This window comes from Scylla paramamosain, chromosome 27 (genome assembly GCF_035594125.1).
Source record: "Scylla paramamosain isolate STU-SP2022 chromosome 27, ASM3559412v1, whole genome shotgun sequence".
Taxonomy (NCBI): domain Eukaryota; kingdom Metazoa; phylum Arthropoda; class Malacostraca; order Decapoda; family Portunidae; genus Scylla; species Scylla paramamosain.
In genome coordinates this window covers 9,865,523-9,880,376 of record NC_087177.1, presented here as the reverse complement: position 1 = coordinate 9,880,376, position 14,854 = coordinate 9,865,523, and positions in this window count along the sequence as shown.

Here is a 14,854-nt window from a genome sequence, read left to right as displayed (position 1 = left end):
TGTTTTCGTCATTGAGGTCATGATTTAACGTGGATTCTGCACCATTAAGAGGAGAAACATTATGAGAACCTTACTAATAATCTATGTCGTCTTTGAAAACTGTCCTTTATGAGAATCCAAAGCCTCGAGGAATACTGTCCCTAGATTCTTAAAAATTTAGATATTTTTAGTTTATAGTGTTATTGCAACCTGATTCATAAACTGAGCATCGTGTCTTATTCAGTTGTATTACATTCTTGCACTTTCAATCCACAGATATAATAGATATTGATGAACGAGATAAGCCGTAAGTATTTGTACCTGTGCCTAGAGCGAAGTCATAATTCATATCCCGCTCTTCTGTTCTCACGCCGCAGTCTGTCGCACCCATATGTAACCCTATGGGCCATACAGGCGGGGACGAGAGTGAGGCATGGGAGCAGAGGAGCGGAATAATGGGTCCTGTCGAGTGTGGGATCAGACTAAGGGAGACTGAGGTGCTTGAATTGTAGGTGTCTGTATCAGAGAGCGTGAGAAGATTGCTTAGAGAACTTGTGATGTTTGTAGATTAAGGAAATTGTCATAAACCTACACGCATTTCAAGTACGAATCAAATACATAAATCTCTTTACGTATAGCCTTCTAGTATTAAGAGACAAAGGACAACTTTCTCAAACCGTCAGCATCTCATCTCGACTATTTTTAAGAGACGAGTGGAAGTTCTCGGGATCTTAGGTGTTTTCATGATTCCTGAGATAGTTTAAAAAGAATTTTGCATGGTGAACGGGGAAAACACCCTTAAGAACCAAACTCATCATTTCTATTGCCTTTGAAAAAAAATTACTCTTGTGAGAGCTTCAGAATGTGGACCAAGGAGAATGGGGGAGCGGTGCGGGGAGGGGGAGGAGATCAGGGAAGGTGCTCTGTAGAATCATAAAGCACGTTTTCTTTCTGATCGTGGACTATGTTAATTTCTCCTCTCGAGCCTCGCTGTCTGGTGACGCATACAATTAGTGAGAAAATAAGACAGAAAAAAAAGGAGTGTAAAAAAAAAAAGAGGTGTGTAATTCAACTGCGCGTCGTTTTTAAGTCTGCCGCTGTGTTTGGTTTCAGAAGAGCGCCGGAAACATTATTAGAGCTGTGTATTAAATGTTTCTCTTTCATGGGTCGAATGTGGTTTGCATTTATATAACTCTCTCTCTCTCTCTCTCTCTCTCTCTCTCTCTCTCTCTCTCTCTCTCTCTCTCTCTCTGAACGCTTCTATATACATGAATCCTTACTGACATTTATATACGGTAGCTTTGTAGGCAGATTCAAATAATTCAGCCAGACCAGTATTTGGATACAAGCTCCCGTCATAAACCTTGCCCCAGAATTTAAGATCACAAGGTGTAGTATTCACGTGTCCTTGCTCTCAGCCAGTAACGCATGCTGCAGTCACCATAATCTTGCAGGAACTGTTGTTTTGGTTATGCAGGAAGGCGTTTAGGAAAGGTGTTTAGGAAGGTGTTTAGGAAAGAAACACATCTAGCACTCACCTTCAGATTGTGCAGAGCTAAAGATGAAGGTATTTGATGTATTTTCTGTCTATTTTATCTTATTTTATTTCATCTGTTTACTGGTCTTCTTATGTGTATGCTTATTTATCTAATTGTGTTGTGAGTTCTCTGTTCATCGGCTTGTTTATCTATTTCTTTGATGATCTATTTATTAATATCATTATTATTAATATTATCTTTTACACTTATCTGTTTGTGAATTTATCTATTAATCTATTTATCTGTCTTATCTGTCTACCAATCTATCTATCTATATCTCTCTCTCTATATATTTATTTATCTATTTATTTGTCAAACTATGCCTATAAGAAGAACGCATGCCAAGTTTCCTCCCGGCCAAGATCTGAGTGACAGGTGTGAAAGGTGGAAATGGTTAGGGATGCTGGACATGAGCACGGACAATTACCCTGGACTGATGATGATGATGGCGAGGTGGAGAAATGGGACAAAGATAATACTGTATAGCGGACTTATGTGACGCCAGGATCGCCAGTGACTGTTCCTCGCTCCTTCTTCCTCCCATAATCCTGCTCTATTTTGGTAGCCGCTGTGACGCCCATCAGCCGACCCACCAGACCGGGTAATGGCCAAATGGTATGGTATTATTCAGCCAACCTTGATCTGGCAATTGGATTTGATGGAAAGCGGCGAGAAAAAACTTATCGTACCTGACGCGTGAGGTTCTATTAAGACGCCTGATTGTGTTGTGCTTGTAACCGCTACCAGGAAGATGTATAGGGGAATTATGATGTTCTCTCTCTCTCTCTCTCTCTCTCTCTCTCTCTCTCTCTCTCTCTCTCTCTCTCTCTCTCTCTCTCTCTAGCATACTTGTTTATTATTTATTTATTGACTCACTTTTTATTACTTATTCATTGTTGTGTGTGAGTGTGTGTGTGTGTGTGTGTGTGTGTGTGTGTGTGTGTGTGTGTGTGTGTGTGTGTGTGTGCGTGTGTGTGTGTGTGTGTGTTTAGCCAAGTTTTCCCAGCGTTTCTTATTACTTATGAATATTTTTTTTCCACAAAATAACTTTCTTTCATGCCGCATCTCTTCCTACTTCAGACCAAGTACTTGCGGTCTGAAGAATCCTTTGGTGGGACTTGACTGCTTTACCTCATCCGCTAAACTGGATTCATATTTTTCCCAAGCCATTTTGCTCCTCACATGTCGTATACCCGCTGGCTCTTAGTTATTTAATGCCCTGCTCAGATAGGGTCGTAATTAATTTTTCATACATCCTTTTCCATTATTATTTTGTTTTTGAGGGAGTAAAAATAATAAAAGGAGTATTTTCCCCATTCCGGTAAATGTTATGCGTGATAAATTACCTTTGTGTTGCATATGGCATTGGATTTCTTTGCAGTACCCGACCCTTTCTGAGAAGTTACGTTCTGTATCTCCTTTGCAGCTCCACCATATCACTACACACAGTGGACTGATACGAGTGAAAGTTTCTCAACAATCTTTATTCAACGTTATATACAAAGATGAAATAATGTATATATATTCATTGTACATTCATGCGATGTGGAGTTCATATCAGATTATGTTTATCAACCTTACCTTTATAAATATTAATATGATTCAAACATGACAACCTCACAGACTTTAACAAGCTTGAATACAATTTTGCACGCATTCATATTACTTATTTTAGGATTTCTTTCTTCCTTTATTTATTCTATTTATCTACCTATTTCTTTCTATCTATTTTATCTATCTATCCATCTATCTATGTGTATGTCTATCTATAGTTTCATCTTTCTATCTTCATCTACATGTCTGTCTGTCTGTCTGTCTGTCTGTCTGTCTGTCTATCTATCTGTCTGCCTATCTGTTTGTCTCCCTGCTCGTGTGTCTCTCTCTGTATGTGTGTGTGTGTGTGTGTGTGTGTGTGTGTGTGTCTGTCTGTCTGTCTGTCTGTCTGTCTATCTATCTGTCTGTCTGTCTGTCTGTCTGTCTGTCTGTCTGTCTGTCTGTCTGTCTGTCTGTCAGTTTTCCTGCCTGGTTATCTGTCTGTCTGTGTGTCTCTGTGTCTGTTTGTCTGTCTATCTATTTTATCTATCTCTTTATCTATCTGTCTATCTACTTATCTATCTATTTATCTATCTAGCTGTCTACCTGTTTATCTGTCTGTCTGTCTGTCTTTGCCTGTGTGTTTCTGTGTGTCTGTCTTTCTGTCTGTTTCTTCGTCTATCTATCTATTCATGTATCTATAAAAAAAATTATCTGTCTGTCTGTCTGTCTGTCTGTCTGTCTGGCTGTGTCTGTCTATCTATATCTATCTATCTAGGCATCTAAAATCTAAAGAGGTAGCTACATATTCACTGCTTGTCTGGGAACACTGATTTGTAACTACAAATCATTGGTGTCTTGGTGTGCAGTATATACTGGCCGTCGGTCCACGGAGGAGCCCAGCCCTCGGGTACAGGACTGCCTTGCGAGGTATTAACAAAACAAAGAAAATACTACAAAATATGAATAGCAGGAAAGCTGTCTCGGTGTGTCTGTGTGTGTCTGTCTTTCTGTCAGTTTCTTTATCTATCTCAAGGCTCACGTCACTCGTCTTGGGTCGTTACTGAGTACTCAAGATGCTGATCATGAACACGATTAATTTTACTGTTTATCTTTCTGAGCAGGATCTCCTGGTGCTTCTTTCTGCCGCACGACAGAAGCAGCGTGTTCTCGAGTATTACAGTAAAATCCCTCTCATCCGGCATTCGAGTATCCGGCAGCTTCAAGTATCCGGCACATTTTTCCCCGAGCCTTAAAATCAATAAAAAAATCAATGTGTACTCATAAAATCGATTAAGATTCCCGTGCGAGGCATACTTTGTCCCCTCGCCACCAGAGCGCACTGCTTCGCGCCACCCGCGGTCCACTGCACTGTGTTGGCTCAATGACTCAGTCCCGCGTGTGCACTGTTTATCTCCTGACGCCTTCATCATGCCTAAAGTTGTAGAAAAGAGGAAGCGTGTTGTGCTTACACTTAAGCAGCTGATCAGATCAGCTGCTGATTAAGATCAGCTGATCTTTGTTATGGTAAGATGCGTGAGTGTAGGGTGGTGATTGTGGACATAATTTCACTTCTATTCAAGTATCCGGCAATATTCAAGTATCCGGCATGTCGGCGGTCCCGTTGATGCCGGATAAGAGGGATTTTACTGTACCATGATTTTCATGCATCAGATGGTCTGCCATAACAAGTAGTTGCGAGTCATCTGTCGCTCTAAGGACTTCCGTATGAAAATAGTGACTCAAAGCAAAGTAAGAATGAGGTACTTTTTCTGAGAAGACACTATCTTTGTGGCCTTGGCTAAATAAATGTACCAACTACCGCTCAGACGAACGTCATTAAAGCAAGGCCGGAGGGCAAGCGAGTGTCTTCCCTGCTTCTGTACGTAAATTGCACTCACTGAGCGAAGGCGGTGGCGGCAAGGCATCCTGATGATACTGTTTCCGTTTCGCTCGCCTGTGCAAGTGTGTGAATCACGAAACTGATTGTGTGAACATAATACAGCAAAAGAGAAAAACGTCATTATGATTACAGGAAATGGTTTCAACACGGGAAAGTCCATTGTGTTAACATATAGGTAAAACGTGTTCCATAGAAACTAAAGTCATTCATCATATACCAAATACATAAAAGTAAGGTGGCCTGCCCAATTCAAGGATAACGTATTGGTATCACAAATAAATAGCAAGCACCGGGCGGGCACGGGGAGGTAGCGGCTGCTGAAGGAGATATGTAAGTAGCGGGTCAGTCTTCAGCGGTGGGTTATAACTCGTTGTGACCGTTGAAGAGCTTGAATAGCGACATGGGACACTGAGGGTAGGCCGACCAGCAGTCTCCGTACGCCCTCCCATAGTGCTCCGCGTTGATGTAATCGTAAAGGTGACTCGAGGATGCTCCGTACGAAGCTCTGGGGAGGAAGAAACGCCCACTTAAGTCACCCATCGAGGAATACAAACGAGCAACACGTCAGCCGCTGCACCCCCGAGGATCCACCACCGTGACGCTATGGAAGTAATTCTGATGATTGACGTAATATGAGGTAATGGAGGCTTTTCTTGGAGGGCGATGTGGAAGAACACTCTGTCACGGGGATGAAATGCTGCCTGCATGTGCGGTCCTGATCACTACTGCACGACAAGAAGAAAGTCTCGGGTGATTCTGATGATAGATGCAAAAAGGGATGGGAATTTTGCAGGGAGAGAAAGGGGATGATTTATGTCACTGGAATAAATTAACGAACGGATGATTCGAACTACGTGATTATCAGGAAGCGGAAATGTAGTACAAGCTGACGGAAACCACGAGAATGAAAATTGCAATACGGGCGTCCCAAACTGCTGAACATCATGAAGGAAAACGTTGATGCGTTACGCAGTAGACTCTTGTATGAAATGTACTTGAACTGCCTAACTTTTTTTTTTATTTAATGATTTTTCAGTTCTCTATTTTGTCTTAAAGTTATCTTTTTGGGAGAGGCATATAAGCAAGCTTTTTTTTTCAATTTTTTTCTTTTTTATGATTTTCTTTGTGACTTTTGTTGGATTCCTAAGCAATTAAACGAAGAAAAATAATGAAAACGAATGGCTTACGTAAGGATGATGTTGAGCACCTCCCCCAAGAGGCCATCGTCTCTCAGGGGAGACTCGGCCACTTCACACACGGCTCGCAGCAGACATGCCTTGCCGTCCACGCCAAACCTGTGCCGCCAACCACACGCGGTCAAGGAGATGAGAAAATGACAATCACATTAGTCATTCCGTTGAACAGCACAGTGGTAAATGTTGAGATTTTAACACATCTAAAACAGTCAGTGAAACTTTTTTTTTTTTATGAACAGTAAGAATAGTAAACGAAGGCAGAACAGAAAGAGAACTAGATAGAGAGATGAGTTTAGAGGTTTTACTTTGTTGGCTTAGAATAGATGGGTTAAGTCTACAGAGACGCGTAGAGTAAGTTATGGAAGGATTGCATTATGTAGTGGAAATATAAAGACTGATAATGATGAAAATAATGATGACTATTTAATCACAGCTATCACCTCTAACATTAATCATAAAAAAAAAAATCACAAAAAATAACAAAAGACACCGAACAAACAAGCATTCAGATCCTTCCTATACTCCTTGATTACACTACAGCACCATTTATACCTGACACACGTAAGCACAGGTAACACCACACCTGAACCACGCACGCACCTGTTAAGCGTATTGATGATGACGGAGTAGATTCCTATCCTGTCATCGTCCATGCGGCCGTAGGAGATCTGCGTAGCGTTGGGGAGTTTGATCGTAAAGGGAAGCTCAATATCGAGGAAACCACCTGAAGAAAAAGAAAGGGAAGGACTCAGTGTAAGGAAAACGGTCACGTGGATGGTTGGGTGAGTATGGGTGATGGGGAAGGGAGAGATTACAGAGATTAGTGGCGTAAATGAGGGGAGAAGATTGGAACGGTTTAAGTGTGGGAGTGTGGAAGACGAGACTAAAGGAGATGATATGTGTGTGTGTGTGTGTGAGAGAAAGAATATGGGTAGTGTTTTGAGTGAGTGAGTGAATGTATAAGAGACAGAGAGAGAGAGAGAGAGAGAGAGAGAGAGAGAGAGAGAGAGAGAGAGAGAGAGAGAGAGAGAGAGAGAGAGAGAGAGAGAGAGACGAACAAACAACAAATAAACTGACAGACAGAAAAAAAAACGACAAACAAGCAGACAAATAGACAGACAGACAGAAAAATGAGAGAGAGAGAGAGAGAGAGAGAGAGAGAGAGAGAGAGAGAGAGAGAGAGAGAGAGAGAGACTGTAGGACGAGTAATTTTGACACAGTGGGAGGCGACAGCATGATACGGTAACATGCATCTCTCATGGAACACTTCTCTCACTATAGCATGTCTGGAATTGCTGGAGTGGAGAATAAAGTTATGTAACAATTGATCTCAGTCGATAAAATTACTATCATAAATCTTACCTATGACCAACACCTAAGTTACATTATATAGGCATTTACTTTATTATTTCAGACTTATTAGTTTTTCTGTGGGTATTTTTGTGGGTAGGTCTTGTCAGTCTTCACAACACATAATAAAAGGAAAAGGACTACGTTGGAAAGAAGCCGATGGGAATGGAAGTAGTTACATGGGAGAAGGGTGAGAGAGGAAGACCGAAAAAGGGTTGGATCGACTGGGTGAAGGAGGATGTGAGACAGAAAGTGAGAAACGAAGCAGAAACAAACGTACAGTAGAATCACATGGAGAAGGCGCATCTCAAACAGCGACCTCGTGTAGAAACGGGACACAAGCTAAGAAGAAGACTTGACATGTAGGAAAAAAAAAAAGTATTACTGAAAAAAAGCATCACCATTAGCGCCGTCTCCACCAGCAGGAGTGCGCGCCGCCACCGCCTTCGTGTAAATGAGTGTGTGAAAGAGACGCGTTACCTGCTCGAGGCCCTGTGACTCCAGGCCCTGCGTGGCTGCGTCGCGCCTTCCTGACCCCAACGGTGCACTGCTTCCTCCTCACGCCTGCACGGTGCTTCTGATAACCATGCCGAGTTATTCTATTGCGACTGACATCTACGGTACAGCGTGATGTATTGCTGCCATCTGATTTACGAGCGTGTTATTTATTTTCTTACGTAAGTACTCACGAGGATGAGAAGGAGCCATGGGGGTGCTGGCTTCATCTCGTGACATATCGCTGATAAGATCATCTCTTCTCATGTCTGACAGTCATTGTCACCTCACAACGCTTGACTGTGAGAGAAGACAAACTAGCCGTAACTTACTCTCTCAGCTATCTGTGACATTCACTCATATAGGCAGTTTTTGGGCTCTCTTGTTAGTCATTTGTCTGATATCTCCTTGACTGGCAGGTTTACGTGACACATTATTCAGTGACGGACCTTTGAGGATGACATCAGGCACTCACGCGATGCTGGCTATAATGCGGCACAACAAATAACACACTATTAGGTTCTGGTACTACTCGCAGAAAACGGATTGTTTTGAAGCCAGAAGGACACACCCTGAGAGATCTGCGCGCCAGACGATCTCTGCCTTTTAAATTACAGTTCTCAGCTGATAACTGTTGACAGAGACGGAATTTCTTGATATTTTACAGTTTAAGTTATCGAACATTCTACGTCTGATGCTGTTTTTCTTTCTCAGATTCGGTCTCAATGCTATGAAGACGTGAGACTTGGAAAAAGAGACCAGATACTTAGATAATAAGAGTCTTCTATGATTCTCCGGGTGTCCTTTATTTAATGGGTGTCAATTGTCTGTTGCTCCTAAGGCCCTCAGAAGGGAAAAGAGGCAACAGAGGCATAAAGAATCATACGTAATTTCTGGCATATATGTGTATATCCTGCGGGCGTGGCGTTCACTGCACCGCCCACCAGCCCTCCTTCGTGTGGACAGGAAGGAGGCGTCTCCACCCACGCTCCGGCGCTGCGTGTTCCGCCGCCCGCACCAACACACCCATAAGGTCACGCCTCCTCTTCCCTTAAATCTCAGCCACATTTGTCAATATCCGGCAAAGTGTGTCACGGGGGCGAGCGGGGCGCTGACCTGCAAGCTAATTACGGCGTGGGGAGGAGGCCCAAGCAGGCAGCGAGAGCTTGGTCACCAGTCTGAGGAACATTATCGCCGCGCTGCTGCCTGTGTCGCGCCCCTTACTTGTTAATGATGTGAGCCTTGATTTTTTCCTGATGTGAGTTCGAAGTGCTCGAGCTTGTGGTGCAGACAAGTGCAGCGATGACTGCCAAGCAGCGGAAAGTAATGACTATTGGACTGCATTTCGTTTTTTGCTTCGTTGCATTTATGTATGTACATTCTCTCTCATACATGACGCAAAACAATTGCTTCCTTAACTCTCTCTCTCTCTCTCTCTCTCTCTCTCTCTCTCTCTCTCTCTCTCTCTCTCTCTCTCTCTCTCTCTCTCTCTCTCAATTTTAAATCTAATTTTTCCTGCCTGATGAATAGATAAAACCCATATGTATTACATATGAGTAATTCTGGTTGTTTTGTTTTGTTTTCATATGAAAGTTTTCATTAATTCAAAACACACTGAAATTATTCAGCTTACAAAAGCAGTCTTATTTGATTTCACTTTATGGTGAAAGAGCGCATCTTTTCAACTCCATCTTTTCCATTCTCTTGGCAGTTCTAGTGTTTATATTGCTCACTTAAAAAATAATAACATCCATTTTTTCCCCATAAAATTTTTACTTCTGTCTTCATGAAGACACTTTCAATCCTCATTTGGGTCGTGACGATCGGTCTGGGAATAACTGCGGTCACGTGGTTTCTTCCTCTGAATTGGTGAGTGCTGAGTGTCGCCACGTGTTGTGTGATTGGCATAGTGCGTATCGTATAAACTTTGATATCTTAGACTCGAAAAGAACAACAGATCGGTATGAAGAAAGTTCTGTTCATCAAGTCCTAAAGAATATCCACAGACCAGTCAATTAAAAGCAACGCATCTTCATTACGTCCCTCATTAGCTTTCCCCTTCACCTCCCTCCTGGAACTACTCACTGAGGTCCCCGACGGAGAGGACAGGGATGCACAGGACAGGAGTGATGGTGAAGGTTGAGCCCGTCGGGAAGGCAATTGAACGCTTCTGACGGGCGTGTAGCTCCCCCAGCTCTGTGATCGGGAGAGGAGGAAAAATTAGACATATAACAGGAGTAGATAGTCCCTTCACGTGAGCCACCGACACCGCAGTTGCTTCTCCTTAAGCTTAATAAAATGGTCTGCCTCAAGTTTATAGTGTAATTTTTAAAGACACAACTGACAGCAAGTTTTCAGTGTCCATAGTTCTATCATGGTTCGGTGAAAACGTCTAGGGCTACTCAAGCGAAGTAATAAATGTCATACTGTTGTTATTAGGAGCCACAGTTGAAGGAAACGGGTATGCATTGTCAGTGCTATTTCGGCTATGCTTGCCAATATATCTCTTACCTTTATGTGTGTCAAGGGAAGTCTTGGCTCTGCTCTTGAGTTCCTTCCGGGTACGGGCGCGGTATTCGAACCAAGTTTCTGTTAGCTCGGCCGCCACTGCCGCCAGCACCACCAGCACCACCAGCGGCAAGGCCACGGCCTGTTTGTCCAGCCTCACCATGCTGACAGAGGAACAGCGGGTGAATATGGAAATATTTTTTATATTATTTATTTCGTTTATGGCGTTATAAACCGCATGACTCCAATTATATCACCTTTTTAATGTATCTACTATATTCATGTTTTGCAAATTGAAGCCATCTTCTTCATGGAAGTGAATAGATCATGCAGTGGAATATGTGTATCACATCACACTGGCAAGCCGCCGCTCACGGTTTCTGTTACTTAAGTCTCATTTTTAAAAATTGAATTAGAACATGCAGCGTGTGATTGTATTGTTATTATCTTTAAGTGTCATGCAGGACATTCTCTTTATATTCAGTTTCCTAACTAAATCAAGACATAAATACGAATATGCGCATTTCTAATCATGCATACTGCGGTGCTATAGCGGCTTCGTTGTCAGGGTGCCAGAATTTCTGTTAGTCAATCAATTGCCATGCATTTCACTTCATATAAGTCGTGCAGGTAACATTTTCATGGCCTGGTGACGCTCGTGACATCCTGAGGTGGTCTCAAGGACTCCATGCAGTGCCTTGGTGCGGGACAGTGGCAGCGGCGCCCACACATGCATAGCAGTATACAGACACACTTCCAGATGAAACACTTGACGCAAGCACTTATAACAACAGCGTTCCTTGGCAGCACTTGACATCCCACACACACACACACACCACACAAAGAAAGATACTGCTGTATCTTCCCTTCCCGCCACACACCACACACCGCACACCACACACCTACTTTGTCGACACGCAGAGATTCACTGCCACACGACACCACGGGGAGATTGTCTTTGTGTCAAGTTACTGAGTTATATAGAGGCTCTCTCTCCCCACCGATCCGCCCCGCCAGGTGAACTCCGCCCACCGCTCCTCGCTCCACCCACACCTGCTAGCTCGGACCTGTCAAGATGTGGAGTTTTGTGTGATGCCCTCCGTGGACTCAATACCGTAATAATACCGTGCGTTTTGAGTCATATTTTCTTGTTCTTTTTTCTTTTTTTGTTGTTTTTCTTGTATTTTTTTTATTTATGTAGAAAATTTTATTTATGTAGAATATGTTCGAGATTTTATCCATGAGTGATTTTAGGTTTTTATTTTTATTTCTTTTATTTTTTTGTACTGTATCATATGTCCTCTTCCCATTTACCATTCGCAGATCAGGGACTGTCAATTTCTCTTTCTGTTCCCGTCAGTCTAATTTTATCTTTATGTTGTATTTGTGTCAGTTTTGTTTGTTTGTTTGTTGCTATTTCAGTTTTGTTTATCTGTCTGTCTGTCTGTTTGTTCGTCTGTCTGAGAGAGAGAGAGAGAGAGAGAGAGAGAGAGAGAGAGAGAGAGAGAGAGAGTCCCAGACAAAATGAAGTGGAAGTGACGCAATGGCGGAAGAGTTCGTGAGTTCGTGAGGCGTACAGCTTTATTCCTTGAAGAGTCTCGAGAGTCTTGAGAGTGCGAAAGTCTGGAGCGGCACAAACATACAGAGCGTCCTCTTTGCGCGAGAAAGTGAGATGCGCAAGAGGGTCAACAGGTAAAGGGAAGAGAACGAGCACTTTAAACGATTACTATTATAACACGTGGAAAATAATCGTTGCCCTTCGCTCCTCTGTCGCCTCTCATCATATTCATCTCGCGGCGAATCCATCTGTCATGGAGTTTCGATTCCCACGAAAAATGTTAAATTTATTTGGGATTACAGGGGTTTGTGTTTGATGAGATTCTTCAAGTTACATGATTAACGTGGTGTCTCCATCCACTCTTGGAGGTTCGTGAGGGTTCGTTCGTGAGGGTGAGATGACATTTGTCGTAATGAAAGTGTTAAAAACTCATGTCTGGTTAATTATCCACTGCTGCTACTACTACTACTACTACTACTACTGCTACTACTACTACTACTGCTACTACTACTACGTACTACCACCACCACTATTACTACCACTAATATTGTTTAATATCTTCTGACTAAACTGGTGGTCTCAAGTACTGAAAGGGTTAATATTTTCTGTCTGATAAAGTTCTTCAAGTTACACTATTAACGTTATGTTTGTGGAACTGCAGGGTGCCGTGCATCAGTGAGGGTTCCAAAATCCATATGGCCTCTTCCTTCCCAAACGCACACACACACACACACACACATCCCGTCCCTGCACGCGCCACCTCCGCCTTCCCTGTCGCCGTCACGCTGTCACAGTCGTTACAGGATTTAATCAACCTTGCATCCCAAGGCCTGACACTTCACTGACCACCTGTGACTCCAACCCTCAAGCCATCTCCAGACGTCAGGAATACGGCTGATGTCTCCATACAGTGTCACGAAAATTGGCTCGATTTCTCCTCCTTTTAGTGGCCTGGATATGTGTGAGCCAGTCCATTTTGTAAGGGAATCAAAGGAAGCCTTCACCCTTTTATTGGTATGGTAGTTCTCTGGTAATGTTCTGTCCACTGTATAAAAATGCTTGGATGGACTCAGAAAAGATACTTTGAGGATAATATTTTTCTAGGTTATATAATTATGCAAGAGACGATGGTACAGAATAAATAAAAAAAGGTTTGTGTGTTTATTAAATATATTGTCTTGCAGTGAAATGTTTAAAGGACCACTGATGATGGAAGTGTCGAGCTGTGCATGTATGTGCTCGAGGTTTAGTTGAAGCATTAACCTTAGAAACCAGGTTGCCTCGTGGAATTTATCAAATAGTTTATTGCAGCTCAGAATTATATGAAACCAAAGACTTCCTAACCGAATATTTTACCACAGTTCACAGAGAATAGCTACGAAACTTTGTAAAATATCTAATCTAATCTAATCTAATCTAATCTATCCCAAATATGCATGTTTTCTATGATATACTTTCGTTGGGTCTTCCTGTTTTTCCTTCCTTTCAAGTTAGCGTTTCCATCTATAAGAAAGTAAGAGGACCGTCTAATATGATTTATGCAATGTAATATCTTTGCCAGGAAGCCCAGTGGCACCGTCCCATTTGATGACATCACATACACGGTATTCACAAGGACATACGAACATGAGAACGTAAGGGAAGCTGCAAGAATCCAATAGACCTACACGTAGCAGTTCCTGAATAAAAGGCATACTTATTTCCATCTATCATTCCTCTCCATAAATTCCCCTAATTCTCCTTTAAAAGCCTCCTATTGATTCATCACCAACAACAACTCAGTCTCCTCACCTTCAAGACTTCATAAGGGTAGAATAAATGAATGAGAATTACGTAAGCTCGAGAAAGGAGGATCAGAAGGGTGGTCTATATGAATGTATAATGCATGGTTGGAATTAAACTTTAATATGCCAACAAGAAGTAAAGCTGCGAGACCGATGTGTTCTCGTCTCGTACACCGCAGCTTAACTTTTTTTTTTTTTTTCTCTTCCTTTCCTTATCATTTCCTTCATTCACGCTCATTTTACTGGTCCGAATGCGACCTACTTACAGTGCCGTAAACTACTACCGTCTACTAATGTCAATAATCTACTACTGCTACCATAAGAAAAGAGAGAGAGAGAGAGAGAGAGAGAGAGAGAGAGAGAGAGAGAGAGAGAGAGAGAGAAAAAAAAAAAGAGTAGCAATCAGATCTCGGCGGTGAATCTTCCCACATGCGCTACTCGGCTCAGTCCTGGTTAGTAGATCAAGACGCAAGCATCACTCCATTGGATTTTCGCTAACTTTTTTCTTTTTTTATGCAAGGGGGGGCGCTGGCTTAAGGCAACAAAAAGGAAGTTAAAATAGAAGGTCCACTGAGGTGCCAGTCCCATAAAAGAACAGCTAAATGAAGTATCCAGATAAGGATAAGTGTCTTGAAACCTTAAAGAAACTCATAATTTCGTAACCCAGTACTCGTAATATAATTATGGTAAACCTACATTATATAAAGATGGAACAAGAAAAGAAGAAAAACGAAATAAGAAGAGAAAACAAGAAAAGAAACGAAACAGGAAGAAGAAAACAAGGACGAAGAAAGAGGAATAGAGAAAACAGAAGAGGCAGTACAACGCACAATTGTTTATAAATTCAGGATGTGAAGGGACAGGGAGCATCATTCTTAGCAGTTCAGCATATATACTCAGGAGTGCAGGAAGGGTAATACGTAAGTGACAGGTGTGACGTGTGTTGCTACTCCCTCCCGCCTTCCTCTGGGCCGGGACGGGAGGATGGGAAGGGAAGGGAAGAAGGGAAG